Here is a 16147-nt window from a genome sequence, read left to right as displayed (position 1 = left end):
TCAGTCCACTTTGTGGGTTTTGGGAACTGAACTCAGGTTATGAGTTGAACTCTGAGTTGGTGGCAAGCCCTGGGATGGTTTTGTTTGATGGTGGGTTTTGATTTATTTGTGAGTTTGTTTGTTTTTTTAATGTACTTATTGGTTTTTAGGATTCTTTTTTCTTTCTTTTTTTTTTGGTTTTTTTGAGACAGGGTTTCTCTGTGGCTTTGGAGCCTGTCCTGGAACTAGCTCTGTAGACCAGGCTGGTCTCGAACTCACAGAGATCCACCTGCCTCTGCCTCCCAAGTGCTGGGATTAAAGGCGTGCGCCACCATCGCCCGGCTTTAGGATTCTTTTAATATATTTTGGCCACATTCTTTCCCCAACTCCTCCTAGTACCTCCCTATCTCCCTCTCCACTTCAGGAAGGGAGAAATAAGTCTGTGGAAAAGGAGGCAGAAATGTTTTAAGAGCCAAAGGTGGTAGATGACTCCAAGGCAACAGAATCTTCCAGACACAACAGGATGGGTGCTCATGTGAACTCAGAGGGACTGAAACAGAAAGCAAAGACCCTAATTCAAGCCAGAGAAAATCCCAGCACCGAGAAGGACACACAAAGCCCCACCCTACTAGGAAAGAGAAGAACAAGTTTACTCCATCGGGGTCACTGCATCAGTCAGCCAACTCCAGGGCAGGCAGCCCTGTTTTTGTGTGTTCTTTTGTTTGCTTGGTATTGTTTTTCTTTTCGGCTTTGTTTGTTTGCTTTGATTTTTGTTTTGCTTGAGGGAGACACAAGGTCGCTTTTCAATGTAAATGAGTAAAAAAAAAAGCAATAGTGATACATAAAATCAGACATCTAAATAGGATTAGCTGGCTTTCAAGACCATTAGAATAAGGAAAGAACACCAGGTATGACGGGCACGCCTTTGATCCTGTCACTTGGGAGGCAGAGGCAGGTGGATCTCTGTGAGTTCCTGTCTCTAAATAAACAGGAATAAGGCTGGTAGGTAGCCCAGAACTGACAAGCCAGCCCTCAGGAGGTAGACACAGAATAGCTTAAGTTCAAGCCCGATGTTATTGGTCAACCTTATCTACATTTGTGAGCTCCAACTAAAACAACTAAAACAAACAAACAGGTGGGGATGGGATAGAGTCAGGCATGCCTGAGATTCTGGCTTTGATTCCAGCACTGAAAATAATAATACTTCATAAAAAAATAATAATACAATCACCCAGAAACAACAAAAGGCAACTATACAAGAGAAAATGAAAAGACAAAGCACCAAAAAGAAATATATTCAGCGTTATAGCTCTTTAAGAATTTGTCTAGCAGATTTTCTGACTTTTGTCAACCCCCAATTATAAGCATATATATTTATTAATATGTATATATACCACCCCCCTCTCTGATGGATAGGACATAGTTCAACAAAGCTAATGACATACTACTGAACTGCATCCTCATCCCCATAGTATTTTTAAAGACTTATGTTTCTTGTTTTTAATTATGAGCACATGTGACTCTTCATAGGAATATGTATGTGCACACGGGAGCTGGTGCTCGGAGGCTGGAGGTGGCAGATCCTCTGGGAGTTGTAGTTGAAGGCAGGTGTTGTGAGCCACCTGACATGGGTGTTGGGAATCTGAACTCACCCCTGGAAGAAGAGCAAATGATTTGAATCACTGAGCCATCTCTCTCAGTTGATATTTTAATATAATTTGGACAATAAGTACTCATTTTCAGAGTGCTGCAGCACGCTGCCTGCTCAGTTTGGCCTCTGGGCTCTCAGGAGTACGGAACACGAGCTGGACTCTCTTCAGTGACAGAAATGCTCTAGAAGCAGACTGTCTAGAACCGCAGCTGCTGGCTGAGCTAGCGAAGCTCCAGAAGTGTCGTGAGAACAGCTGAGAAGACAAAGCTAAGTGGGAACAACTCGTTTACAAGTCTCGAAGTGAACCGTGGAGGTGGCTCAGCCATAGACTTGGCTCTGCGTGTGCAAGACCGTGGGTGCAACTCTCAGCACCAAAATAAATAAATAATAAAGCAGGATATAAATCCAGCATTAGAGAAGCTTATGGGGGGGGTTGTAAGTTTGTGGTCAACAGGGACTACAAATCAAGGTGTGTGAGTGTGTGTGGTACTCACTCACACTGGGCCTCCAAAGCATGGCGTGTCTGATGTGTCATAATAACTGGTGGCTGCCATAGCTCAAAAGGAAAGAATGTGAATCCATCGCTCAATCAATGCTTTCCTGTTTTTCCAGGCTTGAGATTCTCATCTCTAGAATCTGAAAAGTCATCTTCAGTATTAGACAAATACATATTTAAACCACCTCAGCTCTCATTTCAAAGACAGCAGGGCAACTGCTTCGTCTAAGATCTAGCTTCCGTTACTGTCATGTGACCATTGATGTAATATCTGGCTGGTGGGTTGCAAGCAGAAGTCATGTGTGCACCTCACAGGATGGAGCCATGAGATGCACCCTGAGATTTTTGTTGAAAAAAAAATGAGGCAATAATGACTCATGAAACCCAAAGCGATGTCTTGGCCCCTGCAGTCAAAGCACATGCCAAGAGAGACAAGAACCCTAGGTGTTTCGTATCTGTGGAACTATCATAACCAAGCTGGCTTAGCCATGTTGGGTGAGAGAAGAAATTCCTGCTAGCTGAAGCCACTGTTATTTTGGGCAATCACAATTCAGAGTTGAGCCCAGTTCAAACCAGCTTTCTGATTATGCTCCACTCAGGAACAATTGCTGCTCTCCTCAGGAGTGTTTTAGGACAATCTTCATCCTAGATGGCATTATTATCCTCAGAAGAACTACGTTCAGATTAGGGCCTGGATATCTGTGCTCATCAGGTGCATTAATACAATTGGGAAGGCTGCTTTCTCCTTCCGCATGCTTCTCCAGCAGGGGCAGAATCAGGATCTGCAGCAGTGAGCCTAAAGACAAGAAAACCATCACTCGCTTCCCACCCAGTGATTGGGGAGACCCCGAGACTAGCTGGAACAGGAGGACAAAACCCCCAGAGGGAAAGGACTCCTTCCAATTGTCTGCCTGTCTCTCTGCCACCTGTCTCGGCTGCCTGTCTCTCAGCTGCTGTTTCCCTCTCTCCTTCCCTCCCACCTACCCATGCTGATTGCTTTTCTCCTTAGTAATCAGAGGAACCAATGGCTCTTGCAGGTAAAGGCTGGCCCTCGGAGAGTAGGAGAAAAGACAAAACAAGCTGGTTACAAATGCAATTTCAAAACATATTTGTTCGCCATCATATTCTAAGATTTTTGTTTTGTTTTTGCTTTAGACAGGGTCTCATGTAGCCCTGACTAGCCATAGCTGCTAGTTGAGCTAGCGGAGCTCCTTAAGGGTCACGAGAACAACTGATAAAATAAATCTAAGTTGAAATAACTTGGGTACATGTCTAGATACAGCCTAAGTTTCACCTATGTGTTGAAAGCCAGTTTTGACAAAGCTCGTACATTCCAGGTAGGAGCATGAGGATTAGAATTATTGAGCAAAAGGAACAGAGATGTAGGAGGAATAAGAGACAGAAACAGAACAGCATAGGGAGGGACATTCAGTGAACACTGAATCTGCCTCATTTTTTCCTCCACGTGCTTACATACTTCACTCCAGAGGGGAGAGGGAGCGCAACAGACTTCATTAGCATGATATAAGGAATAGATTTGAATTCTCTGAGCTTTGGTCCAGGTGGAGCTGATCCATCGCTACACCCAAAATACTAATTAACCACACCCTCAGTCAGAATCTCTCCTTTGTAGCCACACCTGTTGTCAACAAACTTAGAGCAAAAATAAGCTCAAACCCTCTGACCTCCAGTTAAGGCGGAACGGGCTCACGACTGTGGGTCCTCCCTCACACCTATGGAGTCCACAGATACACACTTTTGGAAATTGTTTTCATTTATTCATGACTGTCAACACATTAATATATGGCTTCTAGTGGCAGGTCTATGTGATACAACTTTTTTTTTTTTTTTTTGGTTTTTCGAGACAGGGTTTCTCTGTGGTTTTGGAGCCTGTCCTGGAACTAGCTTTGTAGACCAGGCTGGTCTCGAACTCACAGAAATCTGCCTGCCTCTGCCTCCCGAGTGCTGGGATTGAAGGCGTGCGCCACCACCGCCTGGCTATGTGATACAACTTTATTCTCTTGGGATGTTATCATTAGAAGCTGGAATTCACTCATGTGGTCCAGTTGCTCCCCAGTTTCTGTAAAGGCTTGGTCTTGGTTCCAGATGCCTCTACAGGCACAAGACCATACAGTCCCCTTATAAAAAAATGACTGTTTATGTGTGATCTATGGCACATTCTCCTGTATGCTTTAGATCATCTCTAGGTACTTTAGTACCTAATACTATAAAAGTTGCATAAATCAAGCACTAGGAACAAAAAAAATGTGCCTGATTAACACAGGGACAATATAGTATTTTGAGTCTGAGGTTGGTTGAAACTATGATGCAAACTCGAGGATCTGGGGTGCTGACTGTATCTGTGCCATGTGTAAGCCAACCGTAAAGCAATCATATGAGAGGGAGGGCGTGCACTTCCATCCACACAGCATCTAGTTCGCTGTCTTCCAAATATCGGAACTGGGTATATCGGAGAATACTGAAAGAGAAGACAGACCACTTGCTATCAAAGATATAGTATTAGAATATGTGTACAGTTGGGCCTGGTGATGGGAGGGCTGGGGGGATTACTGTGAATTCAAGGTGATCCTGGCTACACTATGTAGGGGATCCAGGGTTTTGTTTTGTTTTGTTTTGTTGTAAAGGCATACACACAGAGAGAACCTCTACAGGGAACAGGTGACAAGGGCAACAGAGAAAGCAGAGAGTTGGCTTCCAGCTGAGGACCTTAGTGTGAGTATTCCACTTTGAATGACCTCTTGTTGCTGATTAACTGCCTGTCCATCTGCCTTAGCCTCATGCTCAACTGAAAAAAAATTAGAAAATTAGATTTTACAACTTCCTTTCTAGAGCACCCGAATACTGACTTAGAGTGAGCACCCGCGAAATAATAATAGTGGATGGATGAGTGGATGGGTGGATGGGTGGGTGGGTGGATGGGAGGATGGGTGGGTGGATGGCAGGGTGGATGGATGGGTAGATGGATGGGTGGATGGATGGGTGGATGGGAGGATGGGTGGATGGGAGGATGGGTGGATGGGAGGGTGGATGGATGGGTGGATGAATGAATGGATGGATGGGTGAATGAATGGGTAGATGGATGGGTGGGTGGATGGGAGGATGGGTGGGTGGATGGGAGGGTGGATGGATGGGTGGATGGATGGGTGGATGGATGGGTGGGTGGATGGGTGGATGGATGGGTGGATGAATGGGTGGATGGATGGGTGGATGGATGGGTGGATGGATGGGTGGGTGGATGGGTGGATGGGAGGGTGGATGAATGGATGGGTGGATGAATGGGTGGATGGGTGAATGGTACAAAGTATCACAAACCTTCTATCTCCAGTCTTCACCCTCCTTCTCTCCTGTATGGTCTTAACTAGTTCCCATAGATAAGGCTGCTAAAATCAGTCTGAATGGAAACCTCTGTAATGAACATAGATGCCAACATGAAAGAACATCAAGGAGAGGCCATGAGGCCATTTATCAAGGAGAAATTTTTTTTTTTGGTTTTTCGAGACAGGGTTTCTCTGTGGCTTTGGAGCATGTCCTGGAACTAGCTCTTGTAGACCAGGCTGGTCTCGAACTCACAGAGATCCGCCTGCCTCTTCAAGGAGAATTTCTAAAGGACCTAAGAAACAAACCCATGCTGAAGTTCAGATCTTCTATGGCCAAATAACAGAAGTTAGGTGAGAGCTAATCTGCTCTGATCTGCAGGTACCAATGTCCCAAGCTTTATAGCCAAATGTAAAAACCTCCACAACAACAGGGTCCTCAGAGGTTCCTCCCTGGGCACAAATTTGGCTATGTGAACAAAAGAGTGAGAAGACACCACTCAATGTCATCAAAAATCAACCTTCTGGTGAACGAAGACTTAGCGGTAAAGAGGTGATGCCAGGCATGATTGCTTGTGCCTGTGATCCCAGCACTCAGAGGCAGAGGTGAGAGTATTATTATGAATGTGATTCCAGGGCCGGGCGGTGGTGGCGCACGCCTTTAATCTCAGCACTCGAGAGGCAGAGGCAGGCGGATCTCTGTGAGTTCGAGACCAGCCTGGTCTACAAGAGCTAGTTCCAGGACAAGCTCCAAAACCACAGAGAAACCCTGTCTCGAAAAACCAAAAAAAAAAAAAAAATTAATGTGATTCCAGGGTAAGGCTACACAGTGAGCTCCCGACCAGCCTTCCAGCTGTGGAAGTATAATAGTCTAAGATACTGACTCAAAAATCCAAAACCAAAATCAGTCAGAAACAATTCCGTTCCCACAAACCAAACCCACTCAACAGAGCCAAGAATCACCCTTTCTTGAGGGTATGGGCAACTTGACCCAATTATTTTCTCTGAAAGAAAGGCCCTTCTATACTAGAGGCCAAGTATAGTCAGATTCTTCTTTGGATTGCCAGTTCACAAATAACGACACAGAGACTTATCATCATGAAAGCGTGGCCTTAGCTTAGGCTTGTCCCACTAGCTTTTATAAGTTAAATTAACCCATATTTTTATTCATCTACATTCTACCACATGGCTTTTACCTCTCTCCCATTCTGTGTGTCTGACTCACTCTGCATCTCGACGGTGTCTCCCCTTCTTCTTCCCAGAGTCTTCTCTGTCCCTGCGAGTCCCAACTAACCTCTTCCTACCTAGATATTGACCATTCGGCTCTTTATTAAACCAATCAGAAGGCACCTTGGCAAAAATACATCTTCACAGTGTAAACAAATATTCTGCAACCTCCAAGCCTCCAACCTACAAGGTTCTGGAAGACAATCTACCCTCACACCCCAGCATTGATGCTGGGCAGCTCATTGATGGCCTCTATCCCTGAGAAACACCTAGACTCCATATCTCTGTGTGAGTAGGGAACTAAAGCACTGTGGCCAATTTAGCAAGGCCGTGTCTTGTGTGTTGCTGTCGTGTTTTTTGATTGTCTCACCCAGGAGTCCTGGTCTCTTTGGTTAATGTGGAAGGGGAAATGCGTTCTGGAGAGTCTGGTCCTGGTGACTGCTTCGGCTCAAAATGTAACATAATCCTGCTGGGTGGTGATGGCTCATGCCTTTAATCCCCGCACTCAGGAGGCAGAGGAAGGCAGAACTCTGTGAGTTAGAGGCCAGCCTGGTCTACAAGAGCTAGTTCCAGGACAGGCTCCAAAGCAACAGAAAAATCCTGTCTCAAAAAAACATTTTTTAAGAAAGGAACATAATCCTCATATTCTTTTGGCCAAAGAAATTCAACAGGGTGTTGAAATAGGAGCGGTGGGGCTGCATTCCCAGCACCCAGGCCGCCTGGCTGGCTAGCTTATGCCCCGAAATAACAACACACAAATTGTATTCATTTAAACACTGGTTGGCCCTTTAGCTCTAGCCCTTACTGGCTAATTCTGATATCCGGATCAACCCATCTCTAATAATCTGTGAGCACTGGTCTTACCGGGAAGATTCTAGCCTATGTCCATCCTGGGTCAGAGCTTCATCGCGTGTGTCTGCCTGGGAGCAGGGCATGGCGTCTCTTCTGAGGCGTCTGCTCCCGAGAGGAGAGCTGTCGAGTCTGAGCTCACTTCCTCTTCCTCCCAGCATTCTGTTCTGTTTACTCCTCCCACCTATGTTTTAATCTATGAGAGCCAGCCAAGCAGTTTCTTTATGACTTAACCAATGAAATCAACAGATTGATATGACACTCCCACATCAACTTGGCAAGGGTCTGGTGTCTGAATCCAAGCCCTGGGAAGGTAGAGGCAGAAGAATAAGGAGTTAAGGATCACCGTTGGCTGCATAACAAATTCAGGGCCAGTCTGGGATACATGGGATCCAAAAAAAAAAAAATTTTTAAAGGTGTATGTGTGGATGTTTCTGGAAATCTGGTTTTCTCTGTAGACTGGACTGGCCTCAAACTCACAGAGATCTGCCTGCCTCTCCCACCCAAATGCTGGTATTAAAGGCATGAGCTACCACTGCCCTCTGGTTTTCTCTCACCAACTCCATGACTCATGATCTTTCAAGAGAGAATTTCTCTGACTAGCCCTGATTGCCCTAGAACTTGATCTATAGACCAGGCTGGCCTCCAACTCAGAAATCTACCTGCCTCTCCCTCCAACTGCTGAGATCAAGGGTGTGCACCCCCACCACCTAGCTGAAACATCAACACCCCTTATCTCTGCCTTCATCCTCTTTTATCTCACAGTGTGTTAAAATATATTTATTGTTTGTTTATGTTTGTATGTACATTTACCTAAGTTATATGCACTGTGTGTGTTCAGGAGCCCTCAGAATCCAGAGGACATCAGCTCCCCTGAAACTGAAGTTACGGACAGTTTTTTGCTGCCATGTGAACGCTTGGAGTAGAACCCAGTTTCTCTATAAGAACATCCAAACACAGTATTTCCCAGCATGTTGTCTTAGTCAGGGTTACTGTCACTGTGTTAAAACACCATGACCAAAGCAACTTGAGGAAGAAAGGGTTTAGTTGGCTCAAGCTTCCTCGTCTCAGTTCATCATCAAAAGACGTTGAGACTCCCCAGGCAGTGGTGGCGCACACCTTGAATCCCAGCACTCAGGAGGCAGACAGGCAGATCTCTGTGAGTTTGAGGACAGCCTGGTCTACAAGAGCTAGTTCCAGGACATCCAGGACTATTACACAGAGAAGCCCTGTCTCGAAAAACCATTTGAGACTCCAGCAGGGAAGGAAACCAGGAAGCAGGAGCTGATGCAGAGGCCATGGAGGAGTGCTGCTTATCGGCTTACGGGCCTTAGCATGGTAGCCTCATCATTCACCATCTGTGCCATCGGAACCACATTGTTAAGCATCCCTGACTTTAACTTTATCACAGCGTAAAACAGGGTGGTGTGGCACTCAGTTCACAGGGACACTGTCAAGTCAAAAAGCCGGGCGGCGGTGGTGCACGCCTGTAATCCCAGCAGTCGGGAGGCAGAGGCAGGAGGATCTCTGTGAGTTCGAGGCCAGCCTGGTCTACAAAGGGAGTTCCAGGACAGGCTCCAAAGCTACAGAGAAACCCTGCCTCGAAAAACCAAAAAAAAAAAAAAAGAAGAAGAAGAAGAAGAAAAAAAAGATCAGTAAGTTAACACTCTTGAAACATATTGAGATATGACAATAATTAAGAAATATCCACACTCACTATTCTCAAAATTAATGGTGTTAAGTACTTCAGTAAAATCTGTCATTGTAGCATTACCTAAAGACTCAAAGCACAACGGGCTGGTGTTCTGTACCCCTGTCTCTTAAACACCTAACAGGCATAGGGATTGGTGACGAAGTAAGGAGAAGCAATAGACTTTTCCTTTTCTCTTGACTTTAGGTTTTTTTTTTCTACTCCAAACTATTCCTTTGGTCAGGAATGAACACTTCTTCCATAACGGAGAAGTGAGACAGGCAACCCCCACACATCTTCACGAACACAGCGAAGGCACGACATGGGACGTCACGCTCTCCCAGCCCGGTAGCTGACAATTTTTTGCGATGCAAATTCTACCATGCAAATTAACTCTTCATCAAGGGATCATAACCCATTACTTTAGTTATTTTCTGTTACTCTATTTCTAACCAGATAAGAGGCCGCTTAAGCAATTTATAGACTACTACTCACAAGAAATACTCCGAAACTCCGAAGCTGAGGTTTATAAATTCTGAGTGAAAGTAGCTCAATTTTAGCGCTAGGATGCGTCAAAGCCCAAATGCATAGGGGCGGCAGAGAACCACTGGCCGTGGACCCTTTCCTTGAGAGCCTTACAAACAGCATCCTCTTTCTTAAGGAATTCAGTTTCTAACTAGAGGATAGCGAAGAACAATGCGAAATGACAGCAGATTGCCACAGTCTATGCTCAAATAAGTTTCCTCCAACATAGACAAAGCCAATTAAATAGTTGAGCCGAAAGCAGTTTGAATTTTTGTGACTCAGTGGTTCTGACTCTAAAAGCAATTACCCAGGAGCCGCCTCACGAGGGAGCGGAAGTCAGGACGGGGCCTCGGAGAGTGTGTGCTTTTGCTGACTCCCGGCTCCTCCATGGTGGTCAGTCTCTCACCCAGACTCAGCTGCGCTTCTATTTCCTGACCTGAAAATTGGGGCCAGTAGGTGAAACAAGCAATAGATGGGTTCTGAGAAATAATTAATCTACAGAAGGGTGGAATGAAGCATTTCCTAACATGAAAGAAAAAAAAAGCACCATGCCTTGAGTTCAAGTGACCCAAAGCACAGAGACTCCAAGTGTGCAGATTAGAATCTACTAAAAACCCCAAAAGAAACTAAAGCAGCCCCAGGCAGGTTCACAGGAGACTTCACGACAATGTTTCATGGGGGTCCTGAGTATTTCACTGTTCCAATAGGATTAATTGTGTTCCTTTGTTCTTGGTTTGGTTTACATAAATGTTTTTATATTAATGAGCACTCTAATGGGTGTATGTAATAAGCAGGCTGGTGCTACCATACAGCCTGGAAAAGTTATGTGAAGCCTTTCAGGTGAGCGACAGTGCGTTTATTTCATCTGCAGATGATAACTTGTTACAACTGTCAAACAACAATAAAATTAATTAGCACTCAAGCATTACCTGAGTTGTGCAGTTTCCCAGAAACCTAGCCACCTCCAGACTTCTACCTGACTTATCGCTCCATTAAAAATAGAAAAAAAAGTCAGGTGTTATGGTACGTGTCCATAATCACAGCACAGGAGAGGTAGAAGCAGGAGAATCGGTAGTTCAAGGACAACCTCAACTTACGCGCTGAGTTAGAGGTCAACCTGGACTACTTGAGACCCTAACCTCAAAAAAATAATAAATAATAGACATATATATGGGCTGAAGAGGTGGTCCTGCAGGTAAGGCCACTGGATGCTTTTGCAAAGGCTCAGTTTTCGGCACTCATGTCAGGTGACTTCCAACAACCTATAACTCCGGCTCAGAGGAATTTGACTCCGGCTTCCTAAGGCACCTGTACTCAGAGACACATACCCCCCTCCACATAACTAAAAATAATAAAAATAAATCTTATAAAAGAAATTGAATTAAAAATAGAAAACACACCAAGAGAATTACAAGGTGTGTGGAAGGATAAGGTTCAAGTGTTCTTCTTAGTCACTTAGAGGAATAATATGTCTTTTGTGGCTTGAAGCTTTCTCAAGGCCTAGAAAATAGACACCTTATATTAAACGGCGCCTTAATAGACACTTATTTTGAGATGGTTTGGAGGCTGTTACCAATGAACGTAATATTGCCACAATTTGACTCGATCCTCGGCCAGTTCTGTTCCAGAAAGGATGGCGGTGGGATGCTGAGTGTGAGCTACACAGAGATGTGGCAGATCAGCTCGAGTCACACAGCATCCTCATCGACTCCAGTTCCTTAAAAGCCTCCTTCCACCTGAATCCTTTCCCTGGTTCTTCTTAGCAACCAGTGGAAGCCTATATAATTCTCCCTGTATAAAAGACTTCATCTGAAGGTGGCCTGAAGGTTAATGGTTAACCCCTTTGTTTGTGGTTCCATGAATATAGGTCACACCAGCAACGAGTCTTTAGACAGAAGGTACATAAAGAGGTAGTGGATGGTTCAGGATCTTATTACAACATGTCCATCAAACCCAAAGGGGCAAACAATGTGTCTGATTGATTTTTTTTTTTAAAGTGTGGCTGCCGGCTACCAGGTAGCATTAGCCTCCAAACTTTATTCCAGACTAAATCAGGAAGCTGAACCAAAAGCTTCACTGACTCAACTCTGGGGACCAAGCCTCCCTAAGAGCAAAATTCTATTCCATGCCACATCTGATTCCCACCCCCAGTCTCCTAGCCTGAGTTGCTGGTGACTCAGAAATGCCTGTGCAAACAATGGCCCCAAGGCTGGGCAGGCTTGGTGAGAGGAAGAAGAGACCCTTCCGACAGTACAATGTGCTTCTTTCACTGTTTCTTTTCAGTGCTGGGGGAGAATCCAGGGTCTTGCCTGTCCTAGGCAAGTGCTCTACCACCGAGCTACTGCCCCAGCTGTCATTTTTGTCTTGTTCTCTGCTTCTTTGTTTGAGATAGGGTCTCTCTATGTAACCCTGGCTGGCCTGGAACTTGTTATGTAGACTAGGCTAGCCTCAAACTCACAGCTATCTATCTGCTGGGATTAAAGGCTTGCACCACCACACTCAGATAAATCTTTTGTTTTTTTCAACCTTGTCACTTTTAATAGTTAAGGTCTATCAATCTCTCTTTTGGTTTTCTGGTTGTTTGGGTTTGGGTTTTGTTTTTTTGTTTGTTTGTTTGTTTTTGGAGATAGGGTCTCTCTGTGTAGCCGTAGCTGTCCAGCAACTCATGCTGTAGACAAGGCTGACCTCAAACTCAGAGATCTGCCTGCTTCTGCTTCCAAAGTGCTGGGATTAAAGTCATGTGCCACCGTTGCCCAGAAAGTTATCTGGTTATTGCAAAATTCTTTGGGACTTGTTGGGATGGGATACATTTTCTCATTTCCCAAATTGATATTGTTGTGGTCCAAGGCTCTGAATTAATCCAAGCAGACACAAAAGGTTTCTGCAAAGCAAGATTTAATACAAGGCAGCACAAGAAAGAAAGAAAGAAAGAAAGAAAGAAAGAAAGAAAGAAAGAAAGAAAGAAAGAAAGAAAGAAGGAAGGAAGGAAGGAAGGAAAGAAAGAAAGAAAGAAAGAAAGAAAGAAAGAAAGAAAGAAAGAAAGAAAGAAACCACAGAACAGACTTAGGAGCTGAACTGTGACCCCAAATGTTACCTGAAGCAAGTAATTAAGTGCAAAAAGCACAAACATCAGCAACAAGCTACAGTTACAATTTTTTTTACCAATCAGAAACTAAAGATTAGGGGCTTTCCTTAAGTGTTCCTCCTCCCTAAATCATAGAAATGGTTGATGCATCTTTGGTTCTCTAGAAACATTGTGGCTGCTCCCAACAAAAAACAAAAAAGATGAATCTGATTGGTTGGACTGAAAAGCTTGTAGATCAGTTGGCAATGATGGAGTTCTAGCAAGGCAGATTTATCTTATAATAAGTTTCTCAGCCTTCTACAGAAGAACTAACATATAGGAAATAAATATTATTACAGAAAGACTTCAAATCAGAGCTCTTTAATTCTTCATTGGGACACAATCCTATTATGTAGCCCAGGTTGCTAGCCTAGCACTTAGGATCCTGCTGTCTCATTCTACCAAGTTCTGAGATCTCAGCCTTGGGTCATCAAGGAACGGCTGGACTCTTGAAACCATATGTTTCAGCCTTGGTTAAGACAAACAGAATCTGGTGTTTTTGTTTTGTTTTAAGATTTACTTATTTGTTTGTTTGTTTGTTTTTTATGTATACAGTGTTCAGCCTGCATTATGTATGCACACCAGAAGAGGGCACTAGATCTCATCATAGATGGTTGTGAGCCACCATGTGGTTGTCAGGAATTGAACTCAGGACCTCTGGAAGAACAGCCAGTGCTATTCTAAGCCATCTCTCCAGCCCCTGAATTTATTTTTTTGTTTTTTTGGTTTTTTTCCCTGAATTTATTTTAAAAATGCAAATATATCATAAATACAGTTAAAGGTCTTAATCTGTTTAGAACATGGTTTGGGAGGTTTTCTGGTGAGAAGCATCATTTGAAACATGTTTCATTGTAAAGAGAGAGTGTACTTACATTTCCCAGCTGCCCAGACTTGAATAATCACACAGAAAGTATATTAATTACAACACTGTTTGGTCAATTGTCGATGCATATTTCTAGCTAGCTCTTACATCTTAAATTAACCCATTTTTATTACTCTGTGTATCACTATGAGGCTGTGGCTTACCAGTAAAGTTCTGGTATCTTTCTCCTTCAGTAGCTACATGACATCTGCCTGTCTTTTTGTTGTTGTTGTTGTTGTTGGTTTTTTGTTTTGTTTTTTCAAGACAGGGTTTCTCTGTAACTTTGATGCCTGTTTTGGAACTAGCTCTTGTAGACCAGGCTGGCCTCGAACTCAGAGAGATCCGCCTGCCTCTGCCTCCTGAGTGCTGGGATTAAAGGCATGCACCAACACCACCAGGCTTCTGACTCTGACTTCTTTATCTTTGCATTCAGTTTAGTTTTCCTGCCTACAAATCTTCTGCCCAGCCATAAACCCAAGCATCTTCTTTATTAACCAATGGCAATAAAATACATTCACAGTGTACAGAGGGGAATTCCACACCATCTTAACTTTATCATGAAAAATTACATGTAAGAAAGTATCAAACAAGAATTATAGTTACAATATTTCTTTGTGAATCTAAAGTTTTAGGTCTAATTTATCTTTTATCATGAATAAGGAAAACTATAACTATCTATCTTCAACTGCATCAAAGACTCCAGAAGGATATAATATTACCTAAGTAAACGGGGAGTGCATTGTAAACAACTCCCAAAGCTCTAAAATTGACAGAGACATCTCGGTGTCTGGACAGTCACCCAGAGTTCTTCTGTAACACTGGGGCATCCGTCTTCAGTCCACAGGCCCACAGTATCTGGCAGACTTTCTCATGAAGCAGGAAATTTGAAAGACTATTTTGCCTATATTGGCAGTTTGTCAATCATTTTCTTCTGTATCCTGCAGAATGTCTCGCAGACTCTTTCATGAAGCAGGAACCCTGAAGGACTGTCTCACCTTCTTTCGGCAAGTCTAGCAGTCATTTTTCTGTGGGTCCTGCATGTCCCGTTTATTGCCCAGGATATTTCTTTCCTTATGTCTTGCTTTTTTTGGGGGGGGGAGTCTTTTGTTTTTAATAACTATAAATTCAAGCTTAGGGAAGCTTGTTTTTGTTCTGGGAAACAAAAACTAAACAAAGCTTTTATATACTGTTTGCAAACCTGACCTCATTTAGAAAGAGATGTAGTTGCATGGCTAGAATTCAGCTTCTAACATCAATGATGCAGGCGTGAATCTGGTGGAAACGATGGCATTGTTGACAAGGTTATAATCTGCTGGTGGCATTGCTGAAAGAAGCCCTTGCAAATTTCTAAACGACAGGAAATTCTGTTAGGAATCTCTAAAGTGTCTTACAGGCCAAAAAGGGAAGGTTAGTAAAATGTTTCAACAGAGTTTGAGTAAAATACTGGATTTGAGAGTTACTGGGATTGGATATGTAAAAATGGGGTTGTAGGCTGGGGATCATGCTTACAATAGGTCTCAAATTCAAACTACAATACACCACTTCACAGGCCACCAGCATTTCCAGGAGCTTTTCATTTCCCTCAGTAGGTGCTCAGTCGTTTTCCAATATAGATGCCCAGCCCCAAAGCCACCATGTGAAAAAGGAAGAGAGACGGGATGAAGACCTTTAGGAACTCTGCAGAGAAAATGCCCCCTTTCTTCATGGCTCCACTCTTCCTCATGCTTAGAGAGACAGCATGTTTAGGGTATCTGAAATGGAACTCTCTTTGGGTGGGATGTTTTGGGGTCTATTGGACCAGTCTGATACCCAGTCTACACTTTTCTTCAAAGCCTCAACTTCTTTCTCTCCTTCTACAACTTCTTCTTCTGACTGAGAGCTATGGTCCCTGCTGGTGTGCATCTCAACATCAAACATGATCTGTCCATCTTCTTGTGGTGAAGGGCTGTCACAGGGAGAGTTGCCTCTTGAGCGGCTCTGTCCTGACTCAGGCTGTGCATCCAGAAGGATCTTCTCCATGTCTCCATTGTGGACTGAGGAAGAGGAAGGGATGTGCTCCAGCCCCCCATTCTTCCCACTGCCATTATCATTGCCATTGCTGCTATCCATAGGTAGCTCCACCCAGGAACTATTGAGGCCGGCAGGGGCTGCTCCCCTTCCTCACAGTTGTTGTTGTACAGGGGTGGCGGCTCAGCTAAGTGAGACATGGTCTGGAGACTGGGAGTGTCGCGGCTGCAGTATGACAGTATCCAGCTCTCGGGCAGCAACCCCTGCATGTCCAGTTTATACAGTACACAGTCAAGCAGTCCAGGCAAGAGCAGTTTCTTGACCAATGGATAGCCTTGTCACATTGAAGAAAAATTTCATAACGAGTTTCTTCAATGCCCATCAACTTCTCTGAAGTAATTG

The 16147-nt window shown here is 44.0% G+C and overlaps 1 non-coding gene and 1 pseudogene across 1 annotated transcript; one reads left to right on the top strand and one right to left on the bottom strand.

The window, feature by feature from the left end:
* Positions 1 to 1277: 1277 nt before the first annotated feature.
* Positions 1278 to 1335, top strand: LOC142859292 (U7 small nuclear RNA). The gene has a single exon (XR_012912194.1). It is a non-coding gene; the product is annotated as a U7 small nuclear RNA (small nuclear RNA).
* Positions 1336 to 15029: 13694 nt separating this feature from the next.
* LOC142858239 (BCL2/adenovirus E1B 19 kDa protein-interacting protein 3-like pseudogene) lies at positions 15030 to 15945 on the bottom strand (annotated as a pseudogene).
* Between the last annotated feature and the right edge of the window lie 202 nt (positions 15946 to 16147).

This window comes from Microtus pennsylvanicus, chromosome 10 (assembly GCF_037038515.1).
Source record: "Microtus pennsylvanicus isolate mMicPen1 chromosome 10, mMicPen1.hap1, whole genome shotgun sequence".
Classification (NCBI taxonomy): domain Eukaryota; kingdom Metazoa; phylum Chordata; class Mammalia; order Rodentia; family Cricetidae; genus Microtus; species Microtus pennsylvanicus.
The sequence above is the reverse complement of the archived record's forward strand: the minus strand, read 5'-3'. Positions and strand labels throughout refer to the sequence as shown.